This window comes from Ursus maritimus, unplaced genomic scaffold (genome assembly GCF_017311325.1).
Source record: "Ursus maritimus isolate PB19 unplaced genomic scaffold, ASM1731132v1 scaffold_33, whole genome shotgun sequence".
Lineage (NCBI taxonomy): Eukaryota > Metazoa > Chordata > Mammalia > Carnivora > Ursidae > Ursus > Ursus maritimus.
This window is the reverse complement of record NW_024425897.1, coordinates 21,501,501-21,515,935: the sequence shown is the minus strand read 5'-3', so window position 1 is coordinate 21,515,935 and position 14,435 is coordinate 21,501,501. Positions and strand designations below refer to the sequence as shown.

General features: G+C 47.6%; 1 protein-coding gene and 1 non-coding gene across 2 annotated transcripts in view; both read left to right on the top strand.

Moving 5' to 3' along the window:
* Positions 1 to 14,435, top strand: part of CUX2 (cut like homeobox 2) — a 257,140-nt gene that overhangs the window by 103,390 nt on the left and 139,315 nt on the right. The window lies entirely within an intron of this gene.
* Positions 6,354 to 6,456, top strand: LOC121100077. The gene has a single exon (XR_005831806.1). It is a non-coding gene; the product is annotated as a small nucleolar RNA U13 (small nucleolar RNA).

Here is a 14,435-nt window from a genome sequence, read left to right as displayed (position 1 = left end):
CTCTAATCAGAAGGCTCTTTCTGTCAACCCCTATGAATGATGTGAAAGTCAGACTTGCTTGTCACGTCAATTCCTTCTCCAGCAGGACCTTAAAATCAGAGTTCATGCATTTTCAGATATCTGATTGTTGTGCAGCCACAAAGCAGAAGCCCAGGGCCTGGGGCTCCCCCCTCAGCCTGGCGCCTCGATGTAATCAGAGCCTCCTTTTTATCCCTACTCTCAAGGAAGGCCAGCCAGGCCACCTTTTTGATCATTGTAACCTTGACGCAGAAGAATAATTTATCCATGCCCCCGGACGAGGAAATTGCAAAATATTATTTATGAAGGTGAGCCGACACATCGTAATTCTGGCCCTGCGTTTCTGGATGTGGCTGGCCAGGATGGGGAGATGTGGGTGATGTTTGATAATAAAATGGGACAGTGTACCCATGAGATGGAGGTGTGGGAAGAACAAGGAGTCCAGCATCCCACAAGAGAGACTTCAGGGAATGAGAATTGTTCCAGAAGCTGACCCAAACTGCCCTTCCCTGGACTCCCAGGTCAGAAGTGGGAGGAGAAAAGTTTCCAGGACATGAAGAAGCTGGTGTGAGAGGGGTTATTGAACAGCACTTTGGGCAGGGAAAGGTACGGGAATCTTCTGAGGATTGTGGCCTTGGTTTTGGGAACTTAGGAGGTTTATAGTAAAGTGCTCATGAGCCCTAGCTTTGGAGCTGGCCAGCCTTGAGTTTGAATCCTGGCTCTGAAGCTTCCTTTGTAGTTTGTGACATTGAGCAAGTTAGATCACTTTTCTGAACCTCAGTTTGCTCATCTGTACAATAGGATTAATAATAAACCAACCTAAGAGTTGCCTCGAGAGTAGCATGAGATAATGCAGGTAAAGGGTAATTGTCGGTTCAGTGGGCCCGACTCCTTACATAGAAGCAATTAAGTTGAGTGACTCAGAATGCATTTCTGGAGCCAGATAGCCTGGCCTGGCATCTCAGCTCTTAGCCCTTAGACCAGTCACTTCATCTCTCTGAATCTCCATTTTTCTCATCTGTCAAATGGGCATAAAAAAGTTTACAATTTCGTAGGGTCCTCTTGAGCATTGAATGAATGAATGAATGAATGAATGGAAGGAAAGCGTTTAACAGTGCCTGTCTCACAGTAAATGCTCAGTAAGTGTTGGCCATTAATATAAGTTCCTAGGACACAGTTCTTGGCAGTCTTCCTTCTGCGAAGCTGTTCCCAACCTTGACTCGGATTTAGAGGCAGCCTGTCTCCCATCTGCCAATGCTGTCCTGTCGAACAACATGCTTAATTTAAAAATCCAAATGGATTTGCATTCCTTATGATTTGAAAAATTCTTCGGAGCATTGAGAAGTGCCCCATAAGGGGGCAGAACGTATGTTCCCCGGGGCAGCCACCCCAGCATCTGTCCACCACAGGGGAGATGGCAGACCCCAGCAGACCCTGGAATCTCTGACTGCCCAACTCAAAAACTGGTTGTAGCAAATCCTAAAAGCACCACGACTCTCAGTATCAGCCGTGGGAAGTTCAGCTTAGTAAATGTTTTGCAGCCTCTCAGCAATTTGGGGTTCTACCGAATTAGTGTTTGGTATTGAATTAGTATTCATTTCCTCTAATATGATATAAAAGTATAATCACATTAGTGACTTTTATAGCATATTAGATTATACATTTGGAACACGTCCCCGCCTGAAGCAGCTTTAGGAAAAAAAGAAAAAAAAAGCACCGCCAACAACAATAACCAGCAAACCTTCTTCCACCCTGCCTCACAAACCTGGGCTTTTCCAGCTGGGCTGCAGTAACCTGGATAGAAAATTCTCTGCTCTCTGCCTCCTGGTCCCTACAGAGAAAGAAATTTCATTCCACCGCCCTGATTTGTGAAGCATTGAATTTAAGACCTTAATAGTCGTTCCAAATGAATGTTTCTTTAATCCCGGGGCAGAAACGCAGGCTGTGGTTGAGATGTAATTAATAGCACTAATTACTCTTCTCTCCCTCCATCCACTTTTCCTCCTGCCAGCATCCCCGTTTCCCAAGAAACCTGGCAGAAACACCAGAAATGTTCACCTCTTGCTCCAAGATGTCCCTGGACAGGGAAACCAGAGCTCACCCCAATCATGGCTCCTTCTTTTAGATTATTTTTCCTCTGCCTCCCAATGGTTCCTCTAGTTCTGGGACTCCTGGGCCTTCCAGAAGTTTAGATTTTCTAGAACCTATTTCCAGCCATCATGGTGACTCAACCTGTTGTGAAGGGTGATGTCCTAAGGAGGTAGCAGCACATGGCCTGACTTTCCTGAGCATCTTTCTCTGCGGTGCAGCCTCATTGATGCATTGGTCCCAACACAGATGAAGCTCCTCACAGACTCAGCAAGGTGGCTGTCATCAGATACCCAAGCTGAGGGATCCCATCAGCAGCCCTCTTGGGCCCAAACCTTAGCCTCACCAAACCATTTTCCACTACCAAGAATAAAGGATTAAATGTTTCTGTACATATAATGAAAGAAAGTAAGCTGGTCAGGAGGGCTAAAATGATTTATTTATACATTGCCTCATTCCCAAATAACTGGAGGTGCATAGACTTGCCCAGATAAGCTTTAAATGTGGGTTGCATCTTGCATGCGAACTCTGACGATTCAGCAGTAGCTTCCTGGAATGTCACATTGAGAAGGATTCTTAGACCACATTCTGGATCAGCGAAAAAGAGTCTCATTCAGTCTATAAACATTTGATGTGCCCGGCACTGCTGAAGGCACTAGGGCCACTGTCTCAAACTGAACAGATAAAATCCTTCCCCTAAAGGAATTCACATTCCAGTTGGGAGAAGCTGACAGTAGATACCAGGAAGGCCAGGTCATGCAGGGCTTGAGCATAGGAGAGAGTTGGCATCCTATTCTAATTGCAGTGGGAAGCCATTGGAGGATTTTCAGTAGGAAAGTGCCAGTATCTGGTTTATGTTTAAAAAATCAAAGCTTTTTTTAAAAAGTCACTCTGGGAAAGGAAAAAGAGGGAGAAGCTAGAAGGTCAGGTTCAAGGTTTTTTTAGGTGTCTGAACAAGGAATGGTGGAGGATGGAGGATGGGCAACAATTGATTTGATTTGAGCTCTACCGTAGAGATCCAGCTGACCGGATTCATCAGTGGTTGGATTGCAGGGTAGAAGTGGGCAATCCATTAGTAATGTCTGCCACTGGCATGTGAGGTGGCAGTGGCCACTTGAATGCTATACATTTGCCATATCTACCCTATAAGTCATTTTTAGATAGTGAAGGGAGCTGGAGAGGATGAAAGTGTCACTCAGGGATAGTAATTTGTGGCTTTATTAACAGCTAACAACTAACAGATATTCCAGGAGGTGCATTTGAAGGGGAATATTCACTGGCTGTCCATGCAGGCATGGTGGGGGACTGGCACATTATCTCAACCTGAGATTGTCCAGGGAGCAGTAAGCAAATGGGAACTTCAGAAGACAGATATTAGACCAGATCCCTGTAGAGATGTGCGAAGGATCAACATGATTTCATAGAGACACAATCAAGGAGGTTCAAAGAAAAGAGGCTAGGCAGACAGACATCAGTGAAACAGGTTAATAGGAAAACAGTTTTTAATTATCTCAGGTAAAAACAGATGATCAGAGGCAATCGCCTCTTCTCTCCACCCTACAGATAGGAAGGACTCAGCAATGTGGTCGGGGGCAGGGAGATTAGTAGCAAATGACCAACTGGAAGCCCCTTTGATTGTTTTCTTCCTCCTCTCCTCCTCCTTCTTCTTCTTCTTCTTCTTCTTCTTCTTCTTCTTCTTCTTCTTCTTCTTCCTCCTCCTCCTCTTCCTCCTCTTCCTCCTCTTCCTCCTCTTCCTCCTCCTCCTCCTCCTCCTCCTCCTCCTTCTTCTTCTTCTTCTTCTTCTTCTTCTTCTTCTTCCTCCTCCTCCTCCTCCTCTTCCTCCTCTTCCTCCTCTTCCTCCTCTTCCTCCTCCTCCTCTTCCTCCTCCTCCTCCTCCTCCTCCTCCTCCTCTTCCTCTTCCTCTTCCTCTCCTCCTCCTCTTCCTCCTCCTCCTTCTTCTTCTTAAACCTCGGTCTTCTCTAAGAAGATCAGACACTTGGAGGAAGTCAGTCATCGTGTAATTGGGTAGGGTGAAAAGTCAGCTTGGTATTGGGCAGAAAACTGGACTTTAGGAGGAAAGAGCCATTTTAAAAGCCTGGAGCACCCACATGAGGATGTGGCAAAACTGAGGTCTGCGGGACCGGGGAATCTCATTGCAAAATATTTTTAAATCATTCAGGATAAGGGAAATTTTTGAGATAATGATATTGAACAGGGCTCTATGTGTAACATATATCTTTCTATTTAAAAGAAATGATATGAGGGCAGACCTTGTGATTATAGGCCAGTCTCTTCAGCATCCATTCCTGCAAAGAGTCTAGGAAAAACTGTCAAACCACAATCCCTCTCCTTGTGCCCTCGATTCCCACAGCTGGCCATGTGGCTTCAGGAACATCCAGCCGTAGACAAACTTAATTTCCTTCATTGGAACACAGGCTGCCAGGAAGACAGAGAGCACAGGAAATGGGACCCACATGAGGCCTCCACCCCAGCCCCGTCCCCTCAGGCCTGAGGAGAACTATGCAGACCCCCAGCTTTCAAACCCAGCTGCTGTTTAGACCCCTCACTCCTACCCAGAAAGATGTTGACAGCACCCACCCGGGAACCCAGCCTGGCCTTTCCAGCCAGGATGCTGGGCCAGCTTGGAGAACCGCTGGAGTATCCTATTTTAAAAGATTAATTTTCAAAGATGCATTATTCTATAAGCAGTATACATGTAATCTTTTAAACTGAGACATTAAAAGTAAGCATAGAGTGAATGGTAAGTCTCCTGAACTTCTAACCCCCTTTTGGCTGTTCCACATTTATTTGTTTTTTCCGGGACACTTGAACCCATAGACCAGCATGCAAGTGCAGCCCCCTTATTAAAACAGAAAAGAGATTAGGGGATTATTCCTTCCTTCCTTCAATGCTTATGAAGTGCCTACTGTATGCTGGGTACCGAGAACATAGCAATGAACAAAAGAAAAATGGTCTCTCATGGCATGAACAGTCTAGAAGGGGGCTGGGGGGACCAATAAGAAGCATGTAAACAAATAGGATAAAAGAATCACAAATTGTGATCTTGCAAAACAAATCAACAACGTGCCATGGTAGAGCAGCAGGGCAAGGGGGTTATTAGATGGATCATGAAATATAAGTCTGCCATGGGAAGAGGTGTATGTGTCTGGGTAGTGTGGGATGTGTCTGGGTGCATGTGTTTTTATCTCTGTGTCTGGGTGTGTGCTTGACCTCTGTGAATATCTGCATGTCTGGGTGTGTGTGTGGTGTGTGTGGTGTGTGTGTGTGTGTGTGTGCATGTGCATGTGTACGTGTGTGTGGCTTGTATCAGGGAGGGTTCTTGCAGGACTGAGAGCTCGTGTGACCACAGCTGTTGGGGATTGGAGGTGCAGGGGGAGAGCAAGGCTACACCTGGCTGTACAGGCCTCCTTAGCCACACTTAGTGCCCACAGAGCTGACAGAGGGGTACAAAGAGAAGTAATGCCATTTGACAGCATTATTGGGAATCCCTCTGAAACAGCATTATGGGGGCAAGCAGATGGCCAGGAGGAGGCTGGGTAGGGTTGGAGAATGGTTTGGGCTTCACGAAAAGTGGAGCTGATGGGGCTCACTGGTAGATGATTTAATGTGGCAGGATGGAGTGAATGGAAATGCTTCTCGGGCTCCTGGCATGAACATCTGGATGGATGTGCCACCTTTTCCTGAGATGGGGAAGACACTGGAAGAAAGAATGGGGAGCAGGCAGGAGCCCAGGGTTCCCTCTTGGCCATGGGAGATCTGAGATGGCCTCCCCGAGGGATGCAGGGGGTAGGTATGCCATTGGAACTCAAGAGTCCTGTCGGCTGGAGGTGAGAAACCTAGGCCAGGCCCTTAGAGGACCTTGCCATGTCCAGGGACCAGGCAGACCACCTTTCCCTGGCTCTGAGGCCCCGTGCAGAGCATCCCTTCAGTTATATCTGCACAGCCCTGGGGGCACTGATGCAGGAAACCCATTAGAAGGATGTCTGCGCTGGGGACCTGGCCCCAAACCTCAGTAGCAGGGAGCTCTGTGGAGCTGGGGTATTTGAAGGGCTGGCTCCCCCAGCACCAGGGCCCTGGAACACTGGATCACTTCCCCAGGGGCTGGGACAATCTTCCTAGAGGCCAGTTCTGTTACCCTTAGCTCAGAAAGTAAAGGTACACTGGATTGCTAAGATGATCATCTCTTGCTTGCCTTGGTTGAAGGTAATCTTTAAAAGCTAAAGCTGATCCTTTTGTAGTTCGTAAGTGTGATGATTGGGTGTTTCCTCTGTTGTGTGACATGTGCCCCCCTCAAACCTTGTTACAACCTCAGCAATTACCCATCTGATGGTTAAAAAAAGAAAAACAAAAAACTAAAGCTGCTGAGCATTTTACTGTGTCAGTCCTAACCACCCATAAGCTGAGTTAATCCTCACAACAACCCCAAGAGGCAAGTTCTACACTGATTCCCATTATACAGATAAGGAAACTGAGGCTCAGCAAAGTAGTGATTGCACAGCAGTGTAGTATAGACAGGATTTGAAACTAAGCCAGTATGGCTGCAAAGCCCATTCTCTCAGCTTTCACATGCTGTGCCAGATGCTTGCTATAAGTTATCTCTTAAAGTCACAGGTACCCTTCAAGGGGGGGAGGGTGTTACATTGGCACCCATTTTATAGAGGGGGAAACTGAGGCTCAGAGAGAGGAAACACCTAGCTCACGATCACAGAGCTGCTAAGTGGCAACATCAGAATTTGAATCCAAGATTAAGAAGCCGTGGACTTTCTTTTGAACATGGCACATGCTTCTGACCATCAGCTCCTGCCTCCCTCTACTGGCAGTAAAGGTCTCTATCCCCACAGCCCGAAGTGTCCCAATGACCCACTGAGGGCAGGAGACAAGACTCCATCTTTGGGGCTGCCCCAACAACTAACTAGGCAGGGCTTTACAAATTAATGAGAAACATCAGAGGTTCATGGGCTCCTCAGAATTCTGTGGTGGGACCTGGTGAGATCCCATCTCAAGGGAGGTGGGTTTATCTCCGGAGTTCCTGCGTGGGGCCCTCAGTGGACAAGGGCTGGCACCCATGTTGGACTCAAGTGGCATTAAAGCCCCTACTTCTGGGACACGAAGTCTCAGCAAGCTCATGCGGGTTCGGGCCAGTCTGTCCACTAAGAGACCCCAGTGGTTCATTGGGACAGTTCTGTCCATCAGAGCATGGATGGGGCAGCGCTAAACAGCTCACGAGCAGTGGGAGCTCTGTGTGGGATTCACCATTTGCTTTAGCATTTATACTTCAGAAAATACATGTGTGTTTCTTGAACCAGTAGTTGGAAAATCACACCCTGATTTAGAAAAACCAACCTACTGAAGCTTCCAGAAGACCCTTGTTTGATTAGCAGAGCTGTTAAGGGTATGGGATTTGGGGTCATGCTGCTGATTTCAAAACCCAGCTCTCGTGCTTGCTGGCTGCCCGACCTTGAGCTTGACTGCTCTTAACCTCTTCAGGTTTTAGTTTTCCCACCTCACTGCATTTTTTAAGAGACAAACGAGCGCCTAGAACTGTATCGGGTATATACTGTGTACTTAGTGTATGTTAGCTCAGTGTTATTGTTGTTATTGTTGCAGTCTAAAATAGGTTTTTCTGGAAATGGGCAGATAGTAAGCGTGTATGCTTTATGGGCCACATGGTTTCTGTCCCAGCTCCTCATCTCTGCCAGTGTAACAGGAAAGCAACCATGGACAGTATGTACATGCTTGGATGTGGGTGCATTCCAACAAAACTTCCCTGTGACTTACAGATGAACATGACAAGGAGAAAAGTCCTTTTTCCTCTGGGAGCATGTGACCCTGGGGCTGCCAGCCGCTATGTTCCCCAAATTACTGGGGAAGCCAGCCATGGTGAGAGAAACAGAGGACAGCTCCTTTTCAGAGGGAAGCAGAGCCAAGAGAAAGAAATCAAACCCTGCCAGTCTTGTTTGAGCTGTTGGATCTAGCCATCCCTGAAGCTAGTCCTATGCTGTTCAGATATGTGAGCAACAGTTTTCCCTTTATGCTTAAGCTACTTTGAGTTGGGATTCTGCTGCTTACAACCAAGAGTCCTGAATTATATAAACCTTCTCCCTCTTCATGCCTCTGCCCCAGTCAGGTATAACTACTTACCCACTGGCCTACCACGGTCAAGTTCATGATACTACCCAAGAGCATCCTTTAATCCCAAATATATAACTTTCTTTTCCTGGGGTGGGGGGTTTAAATAGTTTCATTTTCAGGTAGGTGACTTCATTTCCATGACCCTTGTTCCACTCCTGCAGAATGAAGTTAATCACTGAACCTATTGCCTAGAGTGGGTTAAAAGGGTTAATGTGTATAAAGTGCTTGGAACAGTGCCTTGCACATGCTAAGTACAACCTAAGTGTCTGCTGTTATTATTACCTGGAAACAGAGCTCACAGACTTTAGGCATTTTCCTGACACATGAAGGAGACTATCAAGCAGGGATTGGATCTTTCCATATTCCCAGCACCAGTGCCAGCCTTGTGTTGAGTGGGTACTCGGTGTTTGTTGAATAGGAGTTGGTCCAAGACAAGGCAGTCACAGAAAGTGACCGTGAGGGACGTCTGGGTGGCTCAGTTGTTAAGCATCTGCCTTCGGCTCAGGTTATTGATCTCAGGGTCCTGGGATTGAGCCCCCACATCGGTTCCCTGCTCAGTGGGGAGTCTGCTTCTCCCTCTCACTCTGTCGCTCTCCCTGTTCATTCCCTCTCTCTCTCTCTCAAATAAATAAATAAATAAAAATTTTTTTAAAGTGACCGTGAGAGACCCACATAGATTGGGGCAAACTCTGAGGTGTTTATGATTAGAAGTCAAGCTATAATTGCTTCAGGGATTTATAAAACCTTGAAACACAGAGGAATGTTGGGGGCCCACAAGCAATTTAGGGATTTGAGTGCTTGGAATTTAAACCTTAGCTACTTGAAGTGTGGTCCACCATGGACTGGTGACATTGGCATCACCCAAATGCCTGTTTAGAAATTCAGGGACTCAGCCCCACACTAGACCTCTGGAGTCAGAATCTACACTTCCTCAAGATCCTGGGTGATTCTTGTGCGCATTAAAATCTGGGAAGTGGAGAGGACAGGCAGATGCTGCAGACACGGCCCCTGTGTCTTGAGGGACTGTTTGTGGAGGTAAGGATGTGGGGGATGTGGGCCTATCAGCTGTTTCATTAGGAAACATGCTGGCCTCTACCCTTTGGCACACTGGGTGGTCACACATCCCCAGACACACCACCGGTCCAGTAAGTGGAATCTGACATTGCCACGCAATGGTTTGAGAAAACTGCCACCAGGAGAAAGGTGCCCAGCTTCACTTATTAAAAGTAAAATGAAATAAAGCAATATTTTGTGTTTCCTTGTCCCTCCCTCACTCAGTCCCTTCTTCATAGGCTTGCTTCATAATGCTTGCTGTGCAAGCTTTGAGAGCAAATCAGTGGTATCTAGCTTGCAGTATCATATATGATATGATTTCTTTTTCCCGATCCTCTCTTATCAACTGAAATCCTGATGAAATGTAGATGACTTTTTAAAGATCTTATAAAGGTGTCTGACTATCTGGGGTGGGGAGGTCATAGCTGGGGAGGGAGGTTGTGGCATGGCAGGTGGGACAGCGGGAAGGTCTGCAGAACCAAACCAGAGAGACCTTACCAGAAAGTGGCCTCCGGATTGAACAGAGGTGGGCATGGGTTTAGGAGGGAGGACACACACTCACTATCACCCGTCTTTTCCAAAAAATCGGTACTGTTGTGCCACCGAGGGTGGGGGCTGGGCCAAGTGTCGAGAGCAGGAGCTTTGAAATCCATAGCAACCTGTATTTGAATCCTAGTGCTGCTGCAGCTTGCTCGCCATATAATCTCAGGCAAGGAAATTTGTGTTCCTGAGCCTTGCTATCCTTGACTAGAAAATGGGGCTAACATAACACCGACCTCATAGGGACATAGGGTCGGTTAATGCAGTGGTAACCAGAGCTGGCTGACAAGAACCAGCTGTTAACCTCCCTTCCCATCCCCAAGTGTAGTGACAGCACAGTGGGAGCTAGAAGTTGACCATAGTGGGAGAGTTTACACCACAGAAATGGTATACATCAGAACTCCTCCTTTTCTTCCAGAGAACTGGTTGTTAAGCATTTACCAGCACACCACTGGTTAAATGACAAGATGTATTTAAATTGCCATGCCCAAAGCTTGGTAGTAGTGGTTACAGAGTACTATATTACTATTATATTAATATTACGAGTATTATATAAAGTGGTTTTCATGATTGGACATTCCATGTGTTGGCTCTGCCATTTATTTTAACTGCTTGGAGGCTTTTTCTGCAAATCGTCTGGTCCCTAGCCCTATTCTGCATAGCTGATATTGTTAGTTTAGCTGAGTTCCAGATAGGTGAAGTATCTTATAGATACCCTAAATGAACATTTATTGAGCATGGACTAAATGCCAGGTGTTGGAAAAGTACTTTTCATATATGATCTCATTTAATCCCTCTAACAACTCAATGAGGCAGAAATTGTCATGAACCCCATTATGTGGACACAGATGGGGCTCAGAGAGGTTAGGTGACTTGCCCCAGGTTGCACAGCTGCTCAGTTGGAGGGGCCAGGCTTTGAACCTGTGCATTTTGACTCCAGAGGCTGTGATTGCAGCAGGTGGATCCTGGAGGTTAAATGTGGAGGGGGCAGATGCTTGGGTCTTTGGGGTGTAGACCTTCCTCCTTGTTGGAAGGCTTTGGGGTTTGGGACAGGCAGTGGGCAGGGTCGAGAAGTCCTGACCATGTCATCCGCTTGGCTGACGGCAAACAGTCTGATTTTACTAGATGTGTGCAGGCCGGGTTCTGATTGGCAAGGGGATGTCTCTGTTGGAAGGGAATCTTGGCCACTTGCCTCTTGGCAGCAGGCTCTTGGCTACCACGTGGAGCGCCGTTTGGAGGCAGTGAGAATTATTCGGCAACCTCGCCTGGGGTAGTTTAAAGTGGGCTGGGGGTTCTGCCAGTCTCTCAGACAGGCTGGCAGAGAGAGCAAGAAATCGAGTGCTGCCACAGAGAAGTCCGCACTCAGCTTCTTTGCTGTTCTCCCTGCCTCTGTCTATCTCCGTCTCTTGCCATCCCTCAGCCTCTCTCTCTGCCAGGACTTAAGGAGCCAGTAAGATGACAGGTGGTTTGGCAGCAAGAGAAGCAACGTCTCCTGTCCCCACAGGCCTGCATTCCCTCAACCCTACTAAAACTTGGGGCCTTTTGCTTCCACAGCTCCCAATTTCCCTGAAGATGAAGTTCAGACTCCTTGGTTTGGCTTGAGGACTTAGGCTGTGACCCTGTCTCCTGGTTCTGCATCTTGTCTCTGCAGGACAGACTCAACTTTTTGTTTTTCCACAGTGACTAGCCCAGAGCTCACTCAGAACTTGTGGTTGAACTTGACTTACTTTGGGATTTGCAGTCATCACCATTTCTGTGTCTTAAGGCTGATTTATCATATGCCAAGTGCTTCTAAGTATTTTCTATTCCTACCTCATTGACTCCTAACAACTTGATTGGTAGGCCTTGTTTTCCCCCATTTTACAAAGGGGGAAACTGAGGCACCAAGCTATTAAATTACATGCCCAAGATCATCCGGCTAGGACATGACAGTGATAGATAAGAACCCCAGCCAGTCCAGAGCTTGAGCAGGCTTGAGTGGGGCTTTCCTTAAACCACTTTGTGAGAGCCTGTCACCAGTCTGTGTCATCACCGCCACCCCCAGCAGCCTTGTCAGCACAACAGTCCAGTTTGCTGGCTCCTCACTTCCCCCTAACTCTGCTGTGGCCGCACATCCTTGATGAATTAACCTTGGCAATGCGGGCCTTGCCTTGTCACACCAATAAAGTTAGTGCTGCAGAGAACTAGGTTGTGGAAGGTATAATGGACCCCTCTCGCCATCTGTCTCTTTTTCCCTGCAGGTTCCAAGGTTGCTTGGATGTTTAGGAGAAGAGCCATAATGTTACTTGTGGGAGTAGAGGGGTGTTTGGAAAGAGGAAAGACCCCTAAATTCATCCTTCCAAGGGAGACCTCCTTCTACACCCAGATCTCATTCCATCTGTCCAGGGTGGCCTGCATGGCTCTGCTCACCAGGGACTGATTGTCTCAGCATGTCCCCACATTGTTCAACAAGAGGACAACATTCCTGTACCAAGGCAGAGGGAAGTCGGATTGTGTTAGCAATTCTCCATCAGACTGTGTCATATTCGGATTGTATTGTATTAGTAGTTGTTTCCACTAATGTGATGAGAAAGTTGCTAATCTGAGAAGACTCCTGCATTGTATTAGGGAAAACAAATATTAATGTGATTCGATGGGAAGTGGCTAATAAGAAACTAAGTTGCTAATATGACACGATGGGTCGGTGGGAGGAATTTGGGTCGGGTGCTTGAACTTTTCTGGAATGTTCGGTGGTGGGCAGGGACCAGGGAGGGCAAAATGGCAGGAACTCTGTGTTACAGTCACTCAGAGTTAAGGTTCTGTATCTGACCTCTTCCTCCCCCTTCCAACACCCAGTCTCTCACCCCTTTACTGTGTTGAATAGTGTCCCCCAAAAGTTCTCATCCACCCAGAACCTGAGAATATGACCTTATTTGGGAAGACTCTGCAGGTGTAATTAAGATGAGATCATACCGCTTTTGAGGGGGCCCTGAATCCAAAGACCCATGTGTGAGGAGAGGACACACAGGGAGAAGACCTTGTGATGATGCGGGCAGAGATGGGAGGGATACAGCCACAGGCCAAGCAAAGCCAAGGAGAGCAATCAGCCGGCAGAGGCTGGAAGAAGCAAGGAGACCTCCTCTCCTAGAGCCTTCAGAGGGAACACCCTGCCAACACCTTGACTGCAGACTTCCAGCCTCCGGAACTGTGAGAGAATACATTTCTGTTGTTTTAAGCCCCCCAGTCGATGGTACTTTGTTACGACAGCCTGAGGACACTGGCCCTTTCCCCTTTCCCCATCACACCGCCAAAAGGGAAACGCAGGTTTGGCAGCATCCCTCTAACTCAGAGACAGCAAAGCAGCTTTGAGGGGTTTCCTCCAGCCCCAGGGCTGGCCTGGCTGCTTGACCAGACTCAAGGACGAGGACTTGCTCTCTTCCCCCACTTTGTTCTTTGCTTAAAGGGGAGAAGCCTGCTCAGTCACAGGGCGGTTGGCATATGGGCTCTGCAGCCTGCTTCGCGGCACGTTAATATGTGATTAAAGGGGTCTTAAAACACCCATTAGTCCCCCTCTGGTATCTAATAGCGCTTTTGGATTTAGAACAGAATATTATTTACTCATTAGCTGATAATAGATCCTGAGCACATGCCGTATGTATTGGGACAATTATTAGAATGTGGGTCTGCACAGAAGCGTCATTCTGCTGCTGTGGCCGGTGGCAGGATAGCATCATCCAGAGGGCAAGGCTGGCGGGGGCACAAAATGACCCATGGGCCCTCCAAGGAAAACAAAGGGCCTGCTAGAGATTGTCTGTGGTGGCTTGCTGTGCATGGAAGTGAACTCCAGGTATGGATGGGGACACTTGAGTGCCTCAATGGAAGGGATGTACTGGGGGGGAGGGTAACCACCTCCAAGAATTAGGGTACCAACAATAACACTCCCCATAGTGATGATGGATTGAACCCGAGCTTCGGGCCCAAGCCTCCCAAGATGAGATTATTAATTAGTCACATGACAGCCACCACCAAGGTCACAGGGGTGGGGTGACTTGCCCAGGACACACAGCTGGTAAGTGGCTTCAGCTGTGGCAAACCCACCTCTTCTGATCACTGGACCTGCATTCTTTTCAGCATTCAACATTCACTGCAGAAACTTCCTGGTAATTCTACTCTTCCCTTTTCCCAATGGTAAGAGGCACTTTAATACTATGTCCTATTATGGGTTTTTTTTGTTGGAAAGCCACAAATCGCAGCAGATTGTCCCTCTTTAGTGTGTGGGTCCTTGACCTACAGCTAGACGTGCTAGAAAGGCTCAGGTGGAGGGGACGAGAATGAAAGGGAGTGCAAATGCCATGGGAGTACTTTGAGCCTCTCCCAGAAAGCAGGAGGAAGCCCTGGGAGGGATCAGGAGTGATGAGATCAGGCCTATATATTGGATCAGCGACTCCAGTGGAGGTCTGGGAATCACAGTGGAGGAGGGGAAGATGCAGGGAGAGGCCAGTGAGAGGTTTCACAATACCTCTGGTGAAGTCTCATGGGTCTGAACCAGCAGATGGCGTTGGCATCAGGAGGGGGGACCAGATGCTGGGGATACCTCCATCCAT